This window comes from Arvicola amphibius, chromosome 7 (assembly GCF_903992535.2).
Source record: "Arvicola amphibius chromosome 7, mArvAmp1.2, whole genome shotgun sequence".
NCBI classification, from domain to species: domain Eukaryota; kingdom Metazoa; phylum Chordata; class Mammalia; order Rodentia; family Cricetidae; genus Arvicola; species Arvicola amphibius.
This window is the reverse complement of record NC_052053.1, coordinates 113,774,559-113,798,943: the sequence shown is the minus strand read 5'-3', so window position 1 is coordinate 113,798,943 and position 24,385 is coordinate 113,774,559.

The window sequence follows — 24,385 nt, the reverse complement described above, 5'->3', positions numbered from 1 at the left end:
GGGTAATCTAATAAATTCTGTGTTTATTTTTTCTTTCAAGATAAAGTATGGGTGTCAGGGTAAGAAAAGAAATAGAAAACACACATTCCCTCGAATTGATAGACATGGCATTTGTGCAAGAAGCCAGGTAGAATGATTCATAAAACGTTTTTGAAAAGAGAAAAGGCTAAATGTAAAACCTGGAACTAATGTTATCGGCCCAATCAGTTATCTGAGCTCAAAAGTTAAAGATAGCACAGCAATGTCAGCATTTCTCCGGGAAAGTAGAGCGCTATAAATATCCCAAGCTTGGAAGCGATAATCTGACCTATAAAGATCCACCAGTGCACTGTACTTGCTGCAGAAATTGGATAATCATTGTTTGCAAAGTGGCTGCCTTTCTTCAGAGCATAGGCTGAGCAGCGCAGGAAGGCTAATATAAAACGACAATGAAATTCACCATACGTTTTTCATGTTTATTATGTGCATTCAATAATTATCATCTATAATGCAGCATTGTAAGTCCTAATATAATAGAGGCAGTGACTTTTCAGTCCCTAATTATATGAAATTTCCAGTTAGATGATATAATTCCAAAAACTTTAAGACCTTGGCGAACTATAGAGGGCCTGCACAGGTTTAAGCCAGAATGGATCTCGGTGTTGAGAGAAAGAAATGCACAAGAGCGCTCTTATTGAGAATATTAAGCACACTCAAGTGTATGTCCTATCCCTAGCAGTAGATGACCAACAGAAAATAATTCAATGGTATTTTTCTCATATTGCCTTGTTTTGGGTATATTTTGTCATACTGGTCTTTTGCTTTCATATTTTGCTTTCAGATTATGTGTTTTGTATTTGTAGGTAGTTGTTTTGTGTGTGAGTGGTTTATTTTTTTTAAATCTTTTTTTGTTTCTTCTCTTGCTTGCTTCTTTTTCAATCTGTTTATTTTTTAAAAACAATCTTTTTAATTGTACATTCCAGTCCCAGTTGAGGAGAGGTCATGAGTGTCTGCATTCCTGGATTTATTTATTTATTTATTTATTTATTTATTTATTTATGTATTTATGTATTTATGTATTTATTTATTTTTTATTAAAAATTTCCTCCTCCTCCCCGCCTCCCATTTACCTTCCCCTCCTCCCTCCACTCCCCCTCCCTCTTGTTCCTGAAGAGCAGTCAGGGTTCCCTGCCCTGTGGGAAGTCCAAGTTCCTCCCCCCTCCATCCAGGACTAGGAAGGTGAGCATCCAAACAGGCTAGCGCTCCCCCCCCCCCAAAAGCCAGTGTATGTAGTAGGATTCAAATCCAGTGCCATTGTCCTTGGCTTCTCAGCAGCCCTCATTGTCCGCCATGTTCAGGGAGTCTGGTTTTATCCCGTGCTTTTTCAGTCCCAGTCCAGCTGGCCTCGGTGAGCTCCGATTAGATCACCCCCCCCCCCCCAATGATAGCCTTTGCTGGAGAGGTTGGTTTTAAAAGAGAGAGAGAAAGGGTGTGGAATTAGGTGGATGGAGAGGGGAAAAGATTCTGGGAAATGTTGTTACGGATAGTTCACTAGAAAATACCTCTCAGGCACAGTTTACAGCTGATTGAAAGTCTTTATTCCAGCTGGCTGGGTCCACACTCAAGTGCTAGGGGACTTAGGTGTGACCCTAATATTCAGAACAAAGCTTTTTAAATGCAGAAACCATGTTCTGGGATCTCTCTCAGCAGCTGCAGGAGAGCTTTGCCTAAGTAAGCAGTTTGAATCAAACAGTTTAGCAGAGCCTAAGATAAACAGTTAGACGGGTTCTGCACAATCATGCAGTTTAACAGAAGCTGGGAAATGTTAGCTAGGACATATTGAACTTTGATTCTTAGAATAGAATTGATGGATGTACTCACTCATAATTGGTTTCTAGCCATAAATAAAGGACATCGAGCCTATAATTCGTGATCCTAGAGAAGCTAAATAAGAAGGTTAATCCTAAGAAAAACATGTAGTTATCCTCCTGGATATTGGAAGTAGACAAGATTGCCGGACAAAAATGGGAACTTGGGGTGGGGTGGGATGGGGGAATGGGGGGATGGGGAGAGAAAAGTGTGAAGTGTAGGATGGGAATTGCTTGGGGGAATAGGATGGTTGGGATATAGGAAGGGTGGATATGGGAACAAAGAATTATATATCTTAATTAAGGGAGCCATTCTAGGGTTGGCAGAGACTTGACTCTAGAGGGGTTCCCAGGTATCCAGGAAGATGCCCCCAGCTAGTTCCTTGGGCAGCTGAGGAGAGGGAGTCATAAATGTCCAGATCCTATTGCCATACTCATGAATATCTTGCATATCACCGTAGAACCTTCACCTGGCGTTGGATGGAGAAAATGAATTGATGGATGTACTCACTCATAATTGGTTTCTAGCCATAAATAAAGGACATCGAGCCTATAATTTGTGATCCTAGAGAAGCCCCACATTGGAGCACCGGACTGAGCTCCGAAGGACCTGATGAGGAGCAAAAGGAGGGAGATCATGAGCAAGGAAGTCAGGACCGTGAGGAACTTAATTTCTTTAATGTCCCTTTGTATTTGTTTCCTGACTCACCTTCAAATCGTTCAGTTTCCTTCCTTTATTGACTCCACACCTCCTCTTTGGATCTGACGCCAGCTGAAACTGGATACTAGAAATTTTATAAGTGAATAATGAAAGGGAGCTTAAACTGATACTTATTCACACATATATTTTGGCTACAAAAATATAGATTGGTTAGCTGATGTACTACTTTATCCAGATATTCAAAAATACATTTTCTAAAAATTTTTTAGTAATTAGGTGTGAAATTGGCAAGAAATTTCCATCTAGTCTTGGTTCTAATGAGAGTGCATGATTCACAATATGGTGTGTTCTTTGGGCCAGCTCCTTTCTGCTGGCAAAAAAAAAAAATACTGCTCAGTCTGTAGTTATTCCCACATCAGTGTCCAAGACCTGGCAGAAATCTGTAGTCCTTGGCAGTTGGTGCTTTAAGAAATTCTCCTCCACTTCTTTACAGTTTAATTTGCAAAATTATAAAGCATTAGGTGCCTTTTACTCATTGGCTTCTATTAACCTCTGAGCTGTTTAACTGGAAGACATTTTACATGCAATCATTTACATGCATAGATACTTTTCCAGAAGCTTATAATAAAAGATTAAACTCGCAGCATGCAAGCATATTTGTAGATTGTATCTTACTCAATGAAACATTTCAATAGGAATTTTACTCTTTCAATAAAGATAAGCGTTTTTTATTAACTTTAAAGAATATACATCCCCACTTTATAGAGATGTATATGTTAATTTACTTCATGAGTAAGGAAAAGGATACTTGTATGTGAAGGAAATTTTTAAAAAGCTATTTATCTTTAAGCTTCTTGGCAATCCAAAACCCAAAACCTTTTTAGATCAATGTTTCTGGTGGTATTTAGTGAATTTATACTTGAATAGGCAAATTGTGCAAACACTATTAATATAACATGCATCTTTTTTTAAAAAGTAGCCAAAATATCCTCTTTGTTTTTCTAGGAAAAATTATAAGATATGTGAAAGTTCTGCCATCATTAGAATGTTTTTCAATGTTTGTAAATTGTGTCTTTGAAATAGTACTAATAACACTGGCAGTGTTAGTATCTATGATGTCCAAATGAAGCTAAATACTAGTGTATCCTCAGAAGTGTTAAGCATTTGATAAAATTTAGCTTTTAATTGAGGTAACAAAGAAGACAAGTTCTAAATCAAATAAACCTCCAGTTGCTCAAATCGAAAGAAAAGTCCATCTACTAAATACCAGACAGATGTTCAGTGTGACATCTAGATACTGTACATACATAATGTTATCTTTCTGCTTTCTCTTTCTCATGTGTCCTTGAATCTGCTAGTTATATTGATTTATCCTGTGTTCCTTGTTTGTTTGAACCCTGTATCCTATGTAGTCCAGGCTGGCTTCAAGCCTGTTTTGTAGTAGAGACTGTGAATCGCTAACGATCCTGCTTTTGTCCTTTAGTCCTGAAGTGTGGGGAGCAGATTTATCTTCTATTCTGTGATCTTGTTCATTAAAAATGATTGCAACAGGAATAGTTCACAAATTCTTAACCATACATTTTGAGAAGAACACTCTTTGAAGAAAAAGTTGCATTTTTTTTTTTTCCTAGAGAGAAGCGGATGGATGGCTCTTCACCACAGAAAGGCCATTAATGACAGTCAGGAGTTATTCCACTCAAGTCTAACTTGATAAATCAACAGGTTGATGGGTCTCAGTAATGGAATGTGGGAGAAAGCTTATTTAAGAATCATGAATACCCCAAACAGATGCATCCCAGTGAAGTTCCCCATTAGGGAAGGTAACCTAAATGAAACTTCATCATGGAGCCTCCTTTAGGTTAATGCCTCTGTATATGCATTTATATAGTTGTATATATAAAAATGTGTATGTATGTATATGCATTTCTTACGATCATATGCAGTTGGAGGAAGACAAAGAAGGCAATGGTTAAAATCTCAGGTGAGTGACTTGTGATCTTTCGTAACATTTTTTTTATTGAGCTCTACATTTTTCTCTGTTTTCCTCCCTGCCTCTCCTTTCGCCTTCAAACCTATTCCAAGGTCCCCATGCTCCCAATTTACTCGGGAGATCTTGTCTTTTTCTACTTCCCATGTAGATTAGATCTATGTATGTATCTTTTAGGGTCCCCACTGTTGTCTAAGTTCTCTGGGATTGTGATTTGTGGACTGGTTTTCTTTGCTTTATGTTTAAAAACCACGTATAAGTGAGTACATGTGATATTTGTCTTTCTGTGTATATGTTACCTCACTCAAAATGATGTTTTCTATGTCCATCCATTTGCCTGTAAAATTCACATCAGACAGAGGTCTGATCTCCAAAATATACAAAGAACTGAAAAAATTGATCACCAAAATAACAAGTAATCCAATAAAAATAAATGGAGTATGGACCTAAATAGAGAACTCTCAACAGAGGAACCTAATATGGGTTAAAGGAAGATGTGAGAATTAGCCAATAAGAGGCTGAAACTATGGGCCAGGCAGTGTTTAAAAGAACACAGTTTCCGTGTAATTATTTTGGGTAAAGCTAGCCGGGTGGCGGGACACAGCCCTGCCGCTTCACACTACACAACATTCTTACTTATCAAAGAAATGCAAATCAAAACAACTCTGAGATTCTATCTTAAAACTGTAAGAATGGCCAAGATCAAAACCACCTATGACAACTTATGCTGAAGAGGTTGTGGGGTAAAGGGAACAGACCTGCATTTCTGGTGGATGTCAGTGGTGTGATTCCTCATGAAATTAGGAAACATCCTTTTTTAAGACCTAGAAATACCACTTTTGGGTATATATCCAAAGGATGCTCAATTGTGCCAGAAGGACATGTGCTCAACTATGTTCATAGCAGCATTGTTTGTCATAGCCAGCACCTGAAAACAACCTGAATGCCCTTTAACCAAAGATTGGATAAGGAGAATGTGGTATATTTACACAATTGAATACTACACAATAGAAAAATAACTGTTTTCTAGTTATGACTATTTGTTATCATTTACTAAACTGTCTTTGTAGTGTTTCGCTCAATTGGTTGCCATAGGTACTGGGCCATTGAAATCTCTAGTAAAATGGTAACGGTAAAATCATTTTATGTGTTAAGCTTGTCAGACAGATCCCTACTTAGTTGACCTCTAGATTTCAAAAGTTTACTTCTTAGAAAGCATTTTCAGAAATATCTGGAATTCATTTGGCAGATAATTAAAGATGAGAGAGGTAGGAGACTCCCAAAATCTAGTGACATTGTCTGAAGCCTCAGGTTGAGCATCAATCTCAGAAGAGATTTTGAACTTCAAACATTACTGAGACTGTTATAGACTAGGAAGCAAACTCATGTTTAAGTGTCATCTATTATGTGTTTTTGGAAAATCATTCTTTAATATCAGGTATTTTATTAATTATTAGATTGACTTCCCTTGTAAAATCAAAACCGAAAACAGATCAATACTTCCAACACATAATGGTGCAGATTCTATATTACCATTCCAAAATACAGGGAAGGGAGCACAGACATAGCAAGGAAATACTGGAACAAAACAAGACCAAAATCCATCTGTACAAACGCCAAATTCTACATCTCCATGTCTAAAACCAAATGATTTTCAGATTTCCAACCCTATTCCTTTACTGTCTAAGTTTTTCTGTCCTGAAACTGGATCTCTAGACCAGATTGGCCTCAGATGTAGAGATATGCCTGCCTCTGGCTTCCCAGTGCTGGCTTCAAAGGTGTCTCCAATCACAGCAGGCTCTAAACTTTTCTTTAGCTCCTTCTTACAGATTGTAATCTTAGCTGGCTGAGATCTTGCCCCTGGGTCACTATTCCCTTTATTCCATGTTTTAGTCATTTATCTCCTTCAACACAAGACTTATCTCCATTCCACCTCCTGGTGCTCTTTTTCTCCTCAAAAGTTTTACTCTGTTCAGCAGACTCCTTTTCATTATAGATCTTCATCAGAGTTAACAATAATAACCACACAACAGAGTCTTGACTAGGCTGTTTTAAGATTTCCTTTGCCAAAGAATTAATTCAAATTTCTTTACTTTAGTCTCAGGTAGACTCTTTGGACAAGGTCAAAAAGTAGTCCCTTTCTTCACCAAAATATCAAAAAAAATGGTTTCTAGGCAACATGCTAAATTTCTTCCCCTTTGAAACGTTTGAGTGACTACCCACAGTTCATTAAATCACACTCAGCCCCACTGTCTTCCATGCTCTTACTAGTATAGTCCATTAAGAAGCACATAAAATGTTCAATTTCTTTTTTAATCCACACTCCCAAAGTTCATATTACTCCAAACAAATCATGGTCAGAGTTCCCACAACAATCCCCCACTCCTGTTAACAGCTTCTGCCTTAATTAGGGTTTTCATTGATGTGAAGGGGCATCATGACCATGGCAACTCTATCAGGAAAACAGTTAATTGGGATGGCTTGCTTGTAGTTTCAGAGATTCCTTCTATTATCATCATGACGGGGAGTATAGAGGCATGCAGGCAAATAGAGTGCTGGAGGAGTAGCTGAAAGTCTTATACCTTGCAAACAGCACAAAGTGAACTGAGCTACTGGGAAGTATCCTGAGTATAAACCTCAAACAACAGTGACACACTTCCTCCCACAAAAGCCATACTCACTCTAATAGAGCCATATCCCCTGATAATGCCATTCCCTCTGAGATTATGTGACCAATTACATTCAAGTTACCACAGTGAATCACCTAAACTTGGTTCTTGGACTGAAATCGAACCCTCTACAATAGAAGAACAAAGTCCTTACAGCTGAGCCATCTTTCTAGCTAATCTGTTCTCACCTCTGAAGAACTAATGAAAATTCAAAGAGAGAGATATTGGGCTTCAACCTAAAGTCCTGAAAGCAAAGCAGCCAGCCACTGGCTCTTACATTGACCTTAACTCCAAATGGCAATCCTACTTCCAGGACTCTCAGAATAAGACTGTGACTGAGAGCGGTCTTTCCCATTTTGATAATCCTCTCTAGTTCTAGGATTAAAGTTTTTCACAACTGGAATTAAAGGCATGTACTATCTGGTATATATGGCAAAATACTGTGGCTCCTGGAATTAAAGATGTGTGTTATTGTGGCATGTTGTGTATGGCTGGTCAGTGTGACTATTTTACTTTCTGAACTTCAGGCAAGCTCTATTTAATAAAATAAATATGAAATGTTACTACAATTTTACATTGGTTTTTCAATCATTCACATATTTCCAATGTTTCTGAAAGGTTTGAAAAATAGACTCCGTGCCTTTTATCATGCAAATTCTTTTGAGTATTTTTTTTTCTGGAGATAAATACACAAGGTCAAATTCCCAAGTATTTATTGTTGAGCCAAGGTCAGACATGAAAAACTTTCGTAGACATACTCCCCTGCGGTAATAGACTTTCTGCACATACTCCTATCCTTAAGGTTCATCCAACTTACTGTTTATTATTTAAATCCTGAATTTCAATGTCACTTTCTGTCTGGGAACCCTGACCACTCTGAGTTATGTGCTTACTTTACTCCCCATGCCCAATCACAACAACCTCTCTAGCCAGAGAGAAATTGGGCGATCAGTAGGTCTGTTTACTATTGTTTACTCAACAGGTACTGTGACCATGAATATGTGATTCATATTTGTTCAGAGGCTTTGCTGTAAAAGGAGAGAAGTGTGAGGTGTGTGTGTGTGTGTGTGTGTGTGTGTGTGTGTGTGTGTACTGTAAAGGGGTGTAGCTAAATATGCAAAGAGAGAGAAGCATGAAGAGATGTAACTGAGTGGGTAGAGTGATATAGATGCAGCTGTATAGAAGAGAGATGTGTGTGCAGGAGAGATGTGCATGAAGAAAGAAGTATGCAGGGTGTGGAAAATATAATGGTATGAAGAAAGATGTGGCTGTGTAAAGAAGAAGCATAAAAGTATGTAGCTGTGTGGAGAATGTATGACAAATGTGTGGAGAATGTAACTGTGAATATAGATGTAACTATAGAAATGTATGGATGCATAGAAGAGAGTTGTATGTTTGTAAAGAGAGATATTTGTGCTGTATGTAAAGTATGGAACTATGTGGAGACAGAGATTTTCAGAACAGGATTTTTTTCAAGATGAAGTAAAAGAGAAAGTTACCATCAAGAAAGCAATTGCTTGTTCTTTTTTTTTCTCACATTACCATCAGAAAACACACTTATTTTGTTATTTATTCTCAGATAGAAAAGTCTAGTCTTCAGATAGAGAGGATATATATTTGAATCTAAAGTAATCTTTTTGCTTACCTAGGTACAGTCTTGGGAGATACTCTTAATGGACTATGGTAGACACAAAATTATCTCCCTTTAAATTATTTTTGACTAAACAGTAAAATATAGAATACAAAGCACTCCATTTCCATCATGGTAAGTACAAGCTTCTATGGTATCAACTGCATGTGCAGTGCTCTGCAGACATCTCCAGTATTTATTTTCTGCTCTGTTCACATTTTCTTGAGGAGGGCTTGTATTCATTAATGGTTATATTCACATTCATCTTCTCTCCACAGCCAATATTTACTTAGTTTATGAATTTAATTATCCTAAAAGATTATATAAGTTGCCATTTGCTACTTAATATTGTGACTGATGTGTATCATTTAGAATGTCTTCATGAAGGATAAATATGCCAAAATCATGTCAAATTTCCTTTATATTTAAGACTGATTAATATTTTATTATATATATAAACTTTGTTTAGTTTATTGGTTAATCAGTCTCTCAAAATAAATATGTCTGCTTTACTGATTCAACATAATGTTGTTATGAACATGTATATAAAATATCTGTTCAGCCAACCTCTTCTTTTTATTTAAGTTTTTGATGTGAATGATAAATTGTAAGTTAAAGACACCAGCACTTAAGATATTATTTTCTCTAGTTAATTGACCAGATAGGAAAAGCACTGTAGCAATTGCATCTCTAAGATACAAAGTTTATTACTCTTCTAAGAACATCCTAGAAATGATTGTTTAAGATGTATGAAAGTGAATTTACTAATTAACTTTCCGATTAAATTAATTAGTTATTGCATTATATACTTAAAAATGCAATTGACAACTCAAAAATTAATAGGATAATTGCATTTTGCATTTTTACGTTATAAATATGCTTTCAGTTAAGTAATTCTTTTAGTTCAAGTAAAGGCCTTTGTATTAAATACAGCTCACTTTGGATGCACTTTATTTGCTTGTTTTTTATTGAAATACTTTCACAGAATTCTCTAAATAATAAAGATAGCATATTTCATGTTTATCTTATGTTTAATTTTATTCACCCATATTTTCTCCACTTTCTCCCTATCATTCTGCTTTCCAATATTCTTTTTTCCATGTCTCACTTTGTATTCATGTCCTACATGTGCCTTTAAGTTTCAATACGTAATACAGAATTCACAAACAAGAGAAAATAAGACTGTTTTACTGAGTCAGGTTATATTGGGTAATGTGATCGTCTTAAATGATGCCAATTTTCCAGAAGAGGACATTATTTCATCCTCCTTTATTGCTGTTTAAAGAGACAATATTATTAGGAAATTTGCTATTAAGGAAGGGTTTAGAAATGAAAAGTCATGAATGTTTTCCAGTTAGAGATTGGATAGAGAGTGGATAATAACACAGCATGATGAACCTTTTACCACTCTGGAAGTTATTCTCTTCAAATTATTTTGGCATATTATTTTTATAGTTACAAAAAATGAAACTTTATTAAATTGGTATCTTTCATACATGTATTGTGTACTAAGATATGTTCAAAACTTATACCTATTACTTGACATTTCTTCCATATTTTTATAAAAATTGAAAAGAATATGAAGAAGATATATTAATAATTTTAATTATGCCAAAATAATATAGTTTGTTTATAATATATACTGATCATATATATATTTAAAGTGCATAGTGTGTTTATATACATGTTCATTCATTACATAAAAATAAAGTGAAATATAAAATAGCAAAGTAATTGCAATGATGTTTAATAATTATTTTAAATTAAGTTTCTGAAGATTTTTTTAGTGTAAATTTATATATAGAAGAATACTTCTCTTGCAATGTACTTTTATCTTAAGGCACTATTTTCAAAAAGTACTGTAATATTAAATTTAATTTAATTTATACATGTGGTAAAAAATACAGATACATTTTTTGAGATATCTCACTAACCCCATATTATTTTATAAATTAGTCAATTTTAATTCATAGTCATTTCCATTGTAATTTCTATTTAGAAGAACAAGGAAAAGTTAAAAACACACATCCACATGTTTGCAGCTATTAATACTTCTGTACACTTTTTGTAGCTGTGATAATACACTACTACATGGCCCTTCACAGAAGGATGAGTTTATCGGGGCTTAGAGGTACAGAGAGATAAGAGTCCAATCATGATAGGGAGGCATGGTAACAGGAATCATGGTACCTGAAAGAGTAGGATGAGAGTTGGCATCTGAACCATAGCTCATAGACGAGAGAACAAACTGGCAGTGGAATAATGTTTGTAATCTCAAAGTCTACAATTATGCTCCTGTAGAAAGGCCACACTTCCTAAATCTTATATAGCATCATCAGTTGGGGACAATGGTCAAGGCTATGGTGGACAGTTCTCATTCAAATCACCACATATTCACTCATTGATCTAACTTAACCATATATTATACTGAATCTCTAAATACAGGTATACAAATAAGTGCAACAGAACATACCAGCTCTTTAAATATTTTGATGTAAATTCATCTTGGTTTTTCATGTTTGTTTGTTTCTTTGATTTAAGACAGGGTTTCAAAAGTACTCTGTTTTATTTCAATAAAAATATAAAAGATCTAACTAAATTAATGCCCATGGAAAAAAGGAGCAATGAGTAAGGGCAATGTTTTTTTCTACCTTGATTACACAATCAAATTAATATTTCTTGAAAACAAGAAATCTAACTTCATGAAATACACATAGTTGTTAACACATTTTTCCTCTTCTCTTTTCTTATCCTTTCTCTCACCTTTCTATCATTTTTATTGTACTACTTATTTTTAACATTGTAATGGTTTAAGTAAAACTGCAGGTCCCAGAGTGGATGCAACTGGAAGCAGGTTGTGAGGCCATGGTGGGCCACAAAGGCAGCCAGTCCCAGGCAGGGAGTGCATAGTGGGTGAGAGACTGAAATGGATAGACACTCCATACAAAGTAAAGTTGGACATTTATTTAGTTGGTTATGGAAGGGAAAGAGAAAGGGGGGAAGGAGAGAAGGGAGAAGAGCAGAGAGAGAGGTAGAAAAAGATAGATAATTAGATAGGGAGGAAAGGGAGGTCTGGGGTGGAGAGAGTAAGGCAGAAGCTGCCTTTTTGGTAGAAAGACAGAAAGAAAGAGCTTAGGTGCAGGCAGGAAGGAAGATCTACCTGCCATGGCAGTGGAGGAGGGAGGGAATGGGCAGGGCTTGTCTGTTAAAGGGACAGGACAGATCATTACATTCCCATCTCTTTTTTTATAATAAAAAGGTAGGAGGTCAGGCACAACAGGTTAAAGGATTTAGGACAGCAGATTCCCATGACTGCTTCCTGCTTATTTGTGGGCATTGTCTTGGGGGAACCGGAGAAAACTGGGTGTTGGTCACATCCTGTCATAACAGATCTCCTTGCTTCTATCTGGTGATTGTGGTATGGAAATATCTGGTATCTCTTACACATGTTTAAGCTGGATCCTTTAATTGGGCTCCCTAGAACTCACAAGAATTCTTTGTGTTTGTGAAAACATAAGTTTTAGATATATGCATTGTATAAACAGTAACATATTTGTGTCAGAATGACTGTGACAGATGTTTTTGCACAATGAAAAGTATCTTTAAGAATATAAAAGGAAGCATGAGAGAGAATTTTGATAGCATGCACTTGCCCAACACTTTTATAACTTGCATGAACATGTCTTAATAACTTGTATTTGTACTGAAATTTATTTGGTGAGGTTGTCCTTTTAAATTGACAAGACCTCTCAGCTATCAGACTGCATCAGAGATCTTTGAAAAGAATAAAAATTTACTTGGGGAGTTATTGATTAAGAAAAATGACAGAGAACTTACTTGGTTGGCACCTAGAACTACTCTTCAGGGTCCTCTATGATCGCTGAGAGAAGTATTTGTCTTTTGCTATTTACTGCAGGGATTGTCAGGCTCAAGAAGATCCTGTGGGCTAAGAAATCTGTAGGAAGAAAGCCTATCTTCACCTGAGCAGCTAGGCTGTCAATTCCAGCAATTCTGTCCATATCTGGAAATCTTCAGTTTAGATGAAAGGCAATTTTTCCCAGTGGTCAGCACTTGGCAGTTGAAACAAATTGCAGATGGTCAATGTTTTGTGCTCATTTGTCTTCTGTCTTTTTGGGAGGAAGTAGAGTGCAGCTGCTATGAGCCAACCTGTCTCTTTTTGTTATGAAAAGTTTTTTATAATTAAATATTTAAATGGAATATTGTTCAGATATCTGAGCAGTTGAGGGCTGTTTATCAGGTATAACTAAGGTATAGAATCTGCCTGGAGAGCTGAGTCCATGCTTGACTGTACTAGCTCTCAACTTAACAGGTAGTATTTACACTCATAAAAAGACAGAAAGAAGAGAAAACTGCTTGCAATAGAAGGTTAATGGCAGAACTGACTTTAGTAGAGAAACGCTTAATATATTTTAAAGCAGGGTCGGATTAAATATATGGTATTTTATGTAAGAGACTTAAAGTGCATACCAATTTAAAACTTGAGACTTATTGCTTTTAATTCAGAATGAGATACAATGAACAGATAATTATAACATTTTACAGTAAACATAAGTACATTTAAGTTACATGTATGCACATACACAGAGAGTGAAATGGAATTTGGTAAAGTGGATGCTTTTGGTGGGCCGTACCAAAGGCAAGCCACTGCACAAAACATACATGCAACAGAGTCAACACTGGGGAACCAAACAGGGAATACCTCAGCAAAGATGGTAGAACTTGAAAAAAAGACATGGGAAAGGTAATGGTCTGAGACAACTACCCACCCCCACCCCCAAGCTTCCCACCTCCATCCACTACTAAGGCAGGCAGATCTTCCTTCCTGCCTGCAGCCCAAGCACTTTACTTTCTGTCTCACTACCAAAAAAGGTAGCTTCTGCCTTGCTCCCTTCTCTGTACTTCTCCCCCCCCCCCCAGCTGTTTATCTCTCTCTGCCTCTCTCGCTCTTCTCTCCCTTCTCCCCTATCCCTTTCCCCTCCACAATCCATTAAATAAATATCCAACCTCATTCTGTATGGCATGCCTACCCATCTCAGTCTCTCACCAGCCATGTGGCTCCCTGCCTAGGACTCACTGGCCCTCATGGTCCACGGGCCACTTGGGAGCTTCCGGCCTGGGACCTATGGCATTTGTGGCCCTCCGTGGTATCAGGATCCACAACCCACTGCCTGCCGCAGCTTGGGGACCTTCAGCATGGTCTCATGTCCTGCTGTCCACTGCTGTCACTCAGGGCTCTGCAGCATTTCTGACTCTGCAGCAACATGGGACCTATAGCATTTTATTTTAACCATAACAAATATCAAATGGCTATCATTTACCTGTGTTTTAGTCTTATTGCTTATTTCAAGTACTATATTTAAAAAACTGAACCAAGAGAAATTTGTTTTGATCTTATACTTAATGGAATTTTCTTCTGTAATACTTGATGTTCTCCACTTTGATTCTGTTTACTATTTTTTATAATCTCCACTGAAGTTCATTGTTGGACACCAGCTTTGACAAAATACCACTTACCAGGGTAAGAGCATGGGGATTAGCAGATAAGTAAAGAGTACAAAGAAGCACATAAAAATAATAAAACAGAAAACAGGATAGTACTGGGAGGGAATTCCAGTGAATACTGAAATCCCCAGTGTTTAATTTTCCATAGACTTTTATACTTCAATACAACAGGGGGAAGAAGACAAAAGGCTGCTTTAACATGATACAAAGGACAATCAGAACAGTTATTTGCTTAATACTTTGAACCATCAAGTCATTGGCATTGTGTTGTTTAGGCAGTGAATCCACCCTAGGCAAATTAACCTGAAGGCAGCTACTCCCAAGGTCAAACCTCCTATTTCAAAAAAAAAAAAAAAAAAGGATCAGAAATTTGCCAGAATATTCTGGCTATTGGCCAGGGTGGAGTGGATCTACTGTATAGGACAATTTAAAGTAAAAAAGACCAAGTAAACACACCCTGTGTCAGGATATGTAGTCATAGTTTTCATAAACTTTGAGCAAGCTAAATCTCTCTGACCTTCAGACAAGGTGGAAATAGGTTCACATTTTTGAGTCTCCATAGTCTATATTATTACATCTCATCATTGCGGTTGATTTCTCATGTTACCCTCTTATAAAAGTTCTGGAGTTCACCTTTTCATCATAAATCAACATTAACCTATTCTTTGGTCAAAAGGAAGTAATATTCTACCACATGTTATAGTTGTTGAGTTAAGGAAGCATGTAAATACAAAGATGGTAATTTCGTTAGTGGTAAACATTTTATAAATGTTTTCTCTCATTCAGTCCTGTCAAGCAGATTAATTTGTGTTAATGGAAAATGTAGATACATAATGTCAGACTGAATTTTGTATGTAACAGTGATTAAAATTGCCATTGGAGTTTATTTCAGCCAGAAAAGTTTTCAGAGATATTTGGAGGATAAAATAATATATAGCAGATATGACTCTGATTATATCACCTAAAAATAAATACAAATAGTATGACATAATTGGTGAATGAAAAATAATCTAGTCACAGTAGAATCAATTAGTATCTTCTATTTTATGATTTTTAGAAATTATTTTGGCATATTCACTTCCTGGGTAAATAACATGGGTTACATAAAATAAACCATTGTGCTGCTTTTGATTCCACTTTATAGTAAAAAACTCATTAAAATATTTGTGCTGTGCATATATTAACTAACCAAATGTATATAAAATTAATTTATCAAAAGCAATGCAGACTACATTCTATTATAGCAAAAGCAGATTGTGATGTACATTCTTTAGATTATGTCTCGAAAATAACTAATAAATGTTATAAAACAAACAGACTGTCCTAAGAACACAAGCCATAGCATTGCTGGTGTGAATGGTTGATAGACTTAGAAGGGGAAAAAGGACATGGCATGCCAGGTTTTCATTGTGTTGTTGTTTTAGATGTGTAATCCTGACATTTACATGGAAAATACCACTGAACGTGAAAGCAAGGGTCTTAATTTAATTTTCAGGAACAGCTGGGACACACACACCTTGCAGGTTTGCTTTAAAAGTCAGCAATTTTTCTTATGTTGTTCCAAACAAATTTTGGGATTGCTTATTGCTTTGTCACTGGGTTTCTACTAGACATGATTTTTCTAGGGAGAAATAGCTTTTAGCTGTAGACTTACAGTATCATCACTATAGGCAACCTTTTCTAAGGAATGCTTTCTGATCTAATATTGGAAAATCATACTGCTTATAAGAAAAGTTTGCTTGCTTATAATCAATTTAAAAATTCATAAAATAATATCAAAATGATCAATTAAAAGGTTATGTCTGAATCGTATGAGGTCTTACTATTTGCTCTCAAAAACTGTGCAATGAATCAATGTACATTATTTATGAATGTCCTGGTTTGAGTATATGTTGTCTGTTTTTTTAAAGGAAAGAAGAAACTATAGTATACCAATATCTAATAAATGCCAAATTCATTTTGAACTTTTTTTTATCTTTTCATTGATTTTCCATAATAATTCTCAGGAGGTATTAAATAGGAAGGGGATATAGATTCATTTCATTTAATAGAAATAGAATTTAAATTAAAGTTGTTTTTATAGAAGAATAATAAAACCTAACCAAGCCATTTGATCCTCTTGTCATAAAATGTCTAAATATGATTGTTAGTAGCATTTAATTACAAAATGATGACATTTTTGTTTTTATAGAAATCAGTATTAGATACAGGGATTAGGACTTGCATTTTAAAAGACAATAGTTTCACTTCTTCCTGTGTGTGTGTGTGTGTATGTGTGTTTGTGTGTATGTAATTTGTATCCTTTAAAGTCTCATGTTCAGTGATATTAAATAACTATTAAATCATTTTTATATGATAAGAAAGGGAGAAACAAAATGACTGAAAGATCTGGGTCACAGTAAGACATATGAGAAGGTCATAAGCATAAAATATATGCAAAATTCATACACATATAAATATAGATATAGATAAATATAGATATAGTGAGAGGTATATAAAGTTGAAAGAACTTGTGGGAAGTAATTGCTATGAAGGTTATAGGGGCCTTGGAGAGAAAGAACAGTAGGTATGATGTTAAAACCCATTGTACACATGGTGAGATTCTCAAAATTAAATACATATATACTGTTTATGAGCACATTTAAGTGTAATTCCCATTCTTGATCAAAGAAGTTATTTTGTAGCAGATGCAAAGAGCTACAGAAATCAAAATTCTGAGAATTAGTGATATGTAGGTAACCAACCTGGATTGATACTTCTATAGTACAACCTCTACATCTCTGAGTCTGGGAACACCATGGAGGAGGGAAGAAGAGACTGTAAAAGCTAGAGGACCAGGATGCTACAAAGCATTCTAAAGACATGACATGAAAACTGCAACTATGAAATATCAACTATCATTGCTAAACAACATTTTCATAGTGATAACAGCAGGTGACATGCTAGTATTGAAGGGAAGAATTTCATAAGGTTCCATTCATAGGTGACATTCCACAGACACTCAGAACTTCTCCTGAAACAGGTTTTATGTATCCATATATCATACATTTAATAAAAATATCTCTTAAACCTTCAAAGACTGAAATTGTGGCAGACATCACAATAAAATTGATACCACACTTCCAGACAACTTACAACTATGTACTTAACCTGTTGTTCCAGTGTATATTCATCCTGGTTGTTTTTAACCTGCCTTAAAGAAAACAATGTATCCAAACTTATTATGCCTTGGATTTTCCTGCATTCAGTTTTTACAACTAATGCTAATATATATATTTCATCTTAAGTTAAATTTTCTTCTATGTCCTTGACCCAGAATAGTGTCTTTGTTTGTTCTGATAATTGATGATAATAGTCAGCATAATGAAAAAAAGAAAACAAACTTATGCATCCCACACATGCCATAAATGTTTGAAGAAACCCATGTATAAAATTTGATAATGTCTGCTTAAAATAATGAGCACTTTGTGCTCATTAGGAGTCAGTTAATTACCTTTTTCCTATTAAAGATTTCTCTGAAGTACCCCCTTTCTCATACCATATTTTCCATGCTGTTCAATAAATATAGAACAAAGTTCATTATGGACATGTACATTAATCTAAGGCATAAATTCACAGTGACAGTCAGACAGATCAAAGATGGTCCAGGATCCAGAAACTATAGATAGACAGAAGAAATAGAATGAAGTCGAGATTTCAAATTTGGCCTTGTTCCTGGTTCATTTTATCCAAGAGAAAATTCAGTATTTCCATTCCTTAAATTCAACACCAAAGAATTTTGATGCCCCTGAAATTACTTTTTACTGTAATGACCCAAAAACTTATGCAATTCCAGGTATTCAGCTTTGAACACAAGTAAATGCATGCACTAATAAATGGGTTCAGAAGGTTTTGTGTATGTGCTTGTGAGTGTGTGTGTGTGTGTCTCTGTGTGTAAAATAAATGAAAAAGCCAAGATCATGAATTCACAAGAGTGTGGAAGTGAGTTGAGCAGGGTGTATGGAAACTGATGAATAGAAATAATGTCAAATGGTAGTCAAGTATAAAATTTGTATATAAAACACATAAAATGCAATTTTAAAATTTAAGATTAAATCCACATAATACTTTATCTGTCAGTGACGTTTATACCTATGCTATATGCAACATAAGTGAAAGCACTTAGGTCAATTGAAGTACATAGTATTTTTCCTTACTGAAGTGAAATACCATACATGTACAAGAATATCAAGAAATAAAATAAATATTTTTCAACATTTAAAATCATAATTCCCTCTATAATATGCACATATATTAATAAGATGATATGATGGAAAATTATTTATGGGAGCAGAACGGAATATAGATTCTGTTAAAGCAACCATTTCAAAAGAAATAAACATAAAACTAGGCAGTTCAATGGGGTGAAATGTACCTAGAAAAACTGGCAAAAACTCACACAGAGAAGAACATGAACATACACCCCCGTAAAAAAATCATAGAGATGTTATCAAGCAGAGAATTGATTGAGCTGCATAAAACTCTGTGGTGAAATAAACCATATGAGTAAAACAAATGCTGTATGATATTACTCAGCTGTTAATCTGAATGAATTTAATTTATGGGACTTTAAATTAGAACCCTGGTTTCCACCACCTTGGCAGGGAAAGGGATGAGAAGAAAATGATGAATGAAAAGAGCATCACAGTTAGGTAAATGAACTGTGTGATATGTAAAAGACCCCAGTAAATATAATTCAAAATAAGGAGCGGGTACCCCGAGTTTAACACGATCTGCTGCAGATCTGAATCAAAACATCACACTACAACTCTTAATGTGGTACAAAGATTGTATGTCCATAAAATAAGTACTAGTAAAGCCTGAGGTTCTGTGAGTCAGTGAAAGATTAGAACACGGACAGGATAAACCTTTGGCACAGTATCCCAAATGAAGGTCCAAAGCTACCCACATTAGTTCTCCATCCTGCCGTGAAGATGGTCATGTACTAGTATGGAAGTTCTTATGTACAAAGGCCATTTTATTAGCACTTTGTCTTCAGGTAAAAGAAGCCTGCCCCATAAATTTTAATTATGGGTATCTATAATATCATAAAGTAACTTTTATGATTTTATTAAAGTTAAATAGATCTTTTTTTATTCTCTCCCTTTTGGACTTTATATTTCCTCAATCTTTTTTTTCTTTCTTTTTCATAACACAATATTTAAGGGGTAGAAAGTGGATTTCAGTGATTAAATAAGCTTCAACCTCATCAAGGGTAATTTGATGACATAAGCAAGAATGCACTTATAGTAGAAAGACATTTAAACAAAAGTAGTATTCTGTTATTCCATATGAGGTCAGATGCACAGAAATAAGAGGAATGATAGTGTAATTGTAGAAATACTTTGACTTAGAGCAGGCTTTATAATACTACCTTGCAAAGTTTAATGTGAACACCATAATGGGTTATTTTAAGAGCAAATATGAGTAGGAAAATATTCTGTGTGAACGGATGAAATTCTTTGAGTGACAGGGCTAATTAAGCTCTAGGGAGAATTTATGCAAGGATAATAATAAGCAGAGATAAATGTTGTCTTAATTTACCCTTCAGGTTTGAAAAAAAGTGTTGATTCTGGTTTTACTAAATGAGCAAACATACGTTAAACCCCCTTTCTATATACAGTGACAGAACCAGTAATCTCTGTCCCAAATAGTTCAATCTCTGTAATTTTTAATAGATTTCTCTCTGCTTCCTTAAGTAGGTTAACAAAATCCATTGCTCTGCATTTAAAAATAAATTGTGCAGGAAATTCAGAATTTTTCTTTTATGCACTTTCCCTAGGTTTCTATTTTGGTAAGCTATAAGAGAATTGTTGAAGACTAAAAATAGTTATTATCACATGTAGTTTCTCAAGTCTAAAAGATATCTTGAGTAATAGAAATTATACCATAAAGACATGGTGTTTAACTTCATTTACCTTTAGAAACTGTGTTGATTTTATATAACAAAATTATAATAACAGTTACAAAAGTCAGGGGAGGAGAATAGAGAAGAGCACATCATAATGTGTGAATGTTTTCCTTTCTTAAATTAAGAATTCTAATACCATATAATATAGCTCTAAAAAGTAAGGTTATATGCAAATATATATATATATATAAAGATGATCTGGACATACTTATAAAGAGTAACTTGGCCTGATATAAATTATCATCATTTTACATGTGAGAACAAAGCTTCTGTGATTGACTTGTCTCTGAGAAGCATGTGGATTAATTTGAAATGATATCTTATATTTGAGCATATGTATAGCAATTTTTAATGATGTATTTAATTTATATTGGTATACTAAATATATTTGTATTTTTAATGTTGTGAATTTCTTGTTTGAAGTATTTGCTTTTAATATATGCTATATTGAAAATTAATTTTATTTTGCCTGGTAATTCTCATTAATTAAATTAAATTAATTTTATTTTGCCTGGTAATTCTCATTAATTCAATTAAATTAAATTGAAGGACATATTTGATTATATAAGGGTTACATTGATGAACAAATCAACTTATTCGTTTGATTTGTCTTATATTTAAATAATTTCCAAAATAATAATGCTTATTTTAACACATATTTGTAAACTAAAATTATGAAGAGTTTTAGGAAGAGTTTTACATAAGTTTAGAATGTAGAACTTCTAGAAATTCTGTTAATTAAATGCAGTGGGAGGGTCAATATATTTTTGGATAGTAAATGCAATATACTATTCATCACTATATATTCTATATTCAAGTGATCATCCTATAAAGGCATTTAAAATTTTTGTTAGTCCATGTAGTTCACATAGAATAAGGTGAGAACTCATTGTCAATGAAGATATTATTAAGTAGGTTTCAGCTCTAAGTATTAAACATTTTGTACCTGTACAAAATCACATATGTTCCACATATACACAAAATAGTGTTCTTTTATAATTAGAAATATTTTAAAAGTAATAGTACTATTCTATAGATGGTATTTATTTTTTAAAGCATAAGTTCTCTAATTTTCATTTTTAAAGAAAATTTTAATTCATTCTTTGAAATTTTCATACTTATATACAATGTATCTTAATTATACCCAAGCTTCATCCCCTCCCTGAAAGTTCCTCTGTGACCCCCAATGCCTTTTCCGTCATAATTTCATGTCCTCTTTTACAATATTGTTATTGTTAATAGGCTCCATCAATCTAATTAGTGCTGCCATATGTGCATAGGTGGATGACCACCCACTGGGACATGGGCAGTCTACCAGCTAATATCACACACAGAAAAATAACTCTTCCCTGCCATCAATCATCAGTTGTCAATTGCTCCTCATCTAGGGGTGAGAAAGAATTTCCTTTATTCTCCATACTGTTAACTTTAATTGGCTTGATCTTATACAGGTCTTGTGCAGACAGCCTGAGCTTCCTAGGAAACATGTACGAATGTCCCTATTATGTATAGAGGGAAGTCTTTCACAGTATGCATTCAGCTCTTGATTAGTATGTGAAAGTAAAAATCATTTCATTTTCTATAAGGTTCAAACTTTCTATGATACATAAAAATGAGAATTTGGCAAATTTAAACTGTTCAATGAAATATATTTTACTATCAATCATCTATCATCTATCTATCTATCTATCATCTATCTATCTATCTATCTATCTATCTATCTATCTATCATCTATCTATCAATCATCTATCTATCTATCTATATTATATAAAAATGACACAAACTCTCACACACATATATATTACACACTATTTTTTCTGGCACAATTGGAGAATGTTATTAGAACTTTTAAAACCTAAAATCCTTCCTATTTTATTTTTGGTATTGCACAATGGAGACCATTGACTAGAAACTCTTTATCTCCAGTTTTAGAAACAGTTAAAATGGGTGTTAAATAATGCAGGAAGATTGTCTTAACCATTGACCACAAGCTCAGATCACTAAGAAAATTTTATTGTTTTGAAGGGATTTCAGTGAAGATATAGTTAAAAATTACAAACTGAAAACCCAAACACATAGATACAAAATGCAAAGCCCCTAAATTATATTTGCTCCTGATTTATTAATACCATGATCTCCCATTAGTTGATTAGGTTTATGAAGTCATGTTATATGATAATATTCACTGAAATCTACCAGGTAAGCTAATTTATGCAGAATAGTGAATTTATTTAAGTGACACAGTTATATGTGTCTGTGTGATACACACATACAATACTTTATCTCATAATGTATATAAGTATATATGAATATACATACATTTATACATATATGCATGCATATGCAAAGACACTGAAGTAAATGATAAAATAAAAATGTATGGTTTTGTGACTGTGAATAACTTATGCCCACATAATAAGGCATATGATCACACAGAGTGCACTGTTGTGAGATATTTATAATGTCAAATGGCATTATCATGACACTTGTACCAGCACTCACAGAAACACAGACAGTATATTTTGGTCTCCAAAACACTGAAGTAAAGTTCTCTCCAGATTGGACTGAATAATATTTTTTAATACTTTTCAGTGTATGGAAGACTAAATACCATTATAAGTGTACAGAAATAAATAATACATATGACATTTAACATATATACCTTTATATGCTTTCTAAAAATAGTAGCATTTATAAGTTAGAATCAAATGTACTTTTTGCTTTAGAAGTCTATAATTTTGAAAAATCAAAACATCAAAAATGGAAGACAACTGTAGAATACAGAAAGGAGAAATGATAAATGAAATAGAATATTATATAATCATATTATAATCTCAAAATTAAAAAACTGTAAAAGCCAAAAGTATAATCTTACATATTTCTATGAGCATTCTATTGTGAACTGAGAAAATAAGACTAAAATTTTATATTAAAGATAATACTAAAAAGACATGTCAGAAAAATAAAGATATAATAATCCTCTTAATAGAAGAAATGAGACAACGATTTAAATAAATTACATCTTTCTCAATTCTGTTGCTCATGCATAAAACCTTCATGCCTATTTGAAACAGAGGTAGGGCAACCAATTATAAATGATTAACTTGTGAAAAACTACGCCTTAAATAGAAAAAGCTATGACTTAATTGTATGTTAGACATACTACCATATAGCTAGGGAACTTGAGGTGAAGGGAATATACTTTGGACTACGAATTGTACATATGATGACCGACAGCTCTGTTATACCAATTCATGGGGCTCATAATGTATTCTGCTTGAATTCTGTACTATCAGTCAATATTCATAAATTGAATGTGTGAAAACTAGACATATATGATAAGATTATTTTTGACAAAGGAAAATGCCCTGGTGGAAAGGACAATGGTGGGGGGGGGCAGCACTTTAGTGGTTGAGGGACTCAATACAATGTGATGGGCTGTGAGGACCCACAGAGTTGTGAGCCTGTTCCACCTTGACTGGATCTCAGAGAGTTGAGCTTATTTTTCTCTCTCAAAGTTGTTGACAACAGATATAGCTACAAATAATAGATTCTAACCTAGGGTGTAATTAATTAATATTTTAGGTATAAAGATGGATCCACTCCATTTGGACCAAAGGTTGGAGAATTCAAGCCTATTCCCTATATCATGTTAATGAAGACTGTTGCCACCCCTCTTTTTTTGGAGTCAAATACGTAAGTGTACAAAAAAAATTGAGGCAGAGTCAGTGTTCACTGAATGTCCCTCCCAATGCTGTTCTGTGTTTCTGTCTCTTCTTTCTCTTACATCTCTGTTCCTTTAGAAAAAACTAAAGACAGAAAACAAGCCTGGCAGTGTTGGTGCTTGCCTTTAATCCCAGCACTCAGGAGGTAGAGAGGCAGTGGCAGGTGGAGCTTTTTGAGTTTAAGGCCAACCTGATCTATAGAACTAGTACCAGGACAGACTCCAGAGAAACTCTGTCTCAACAAACCAAACCAAACCAAACCAAATCAAAAAGAGAAAGAAAGAAGGAAAGAAAGAAAGAAAGAAAGAAAGAAAGAAACAAACAAACAAATAAAACATCAACAAACAAAAAAATCCACGAAAACAACAATAAAAAGCAGTGCTTATTAATTA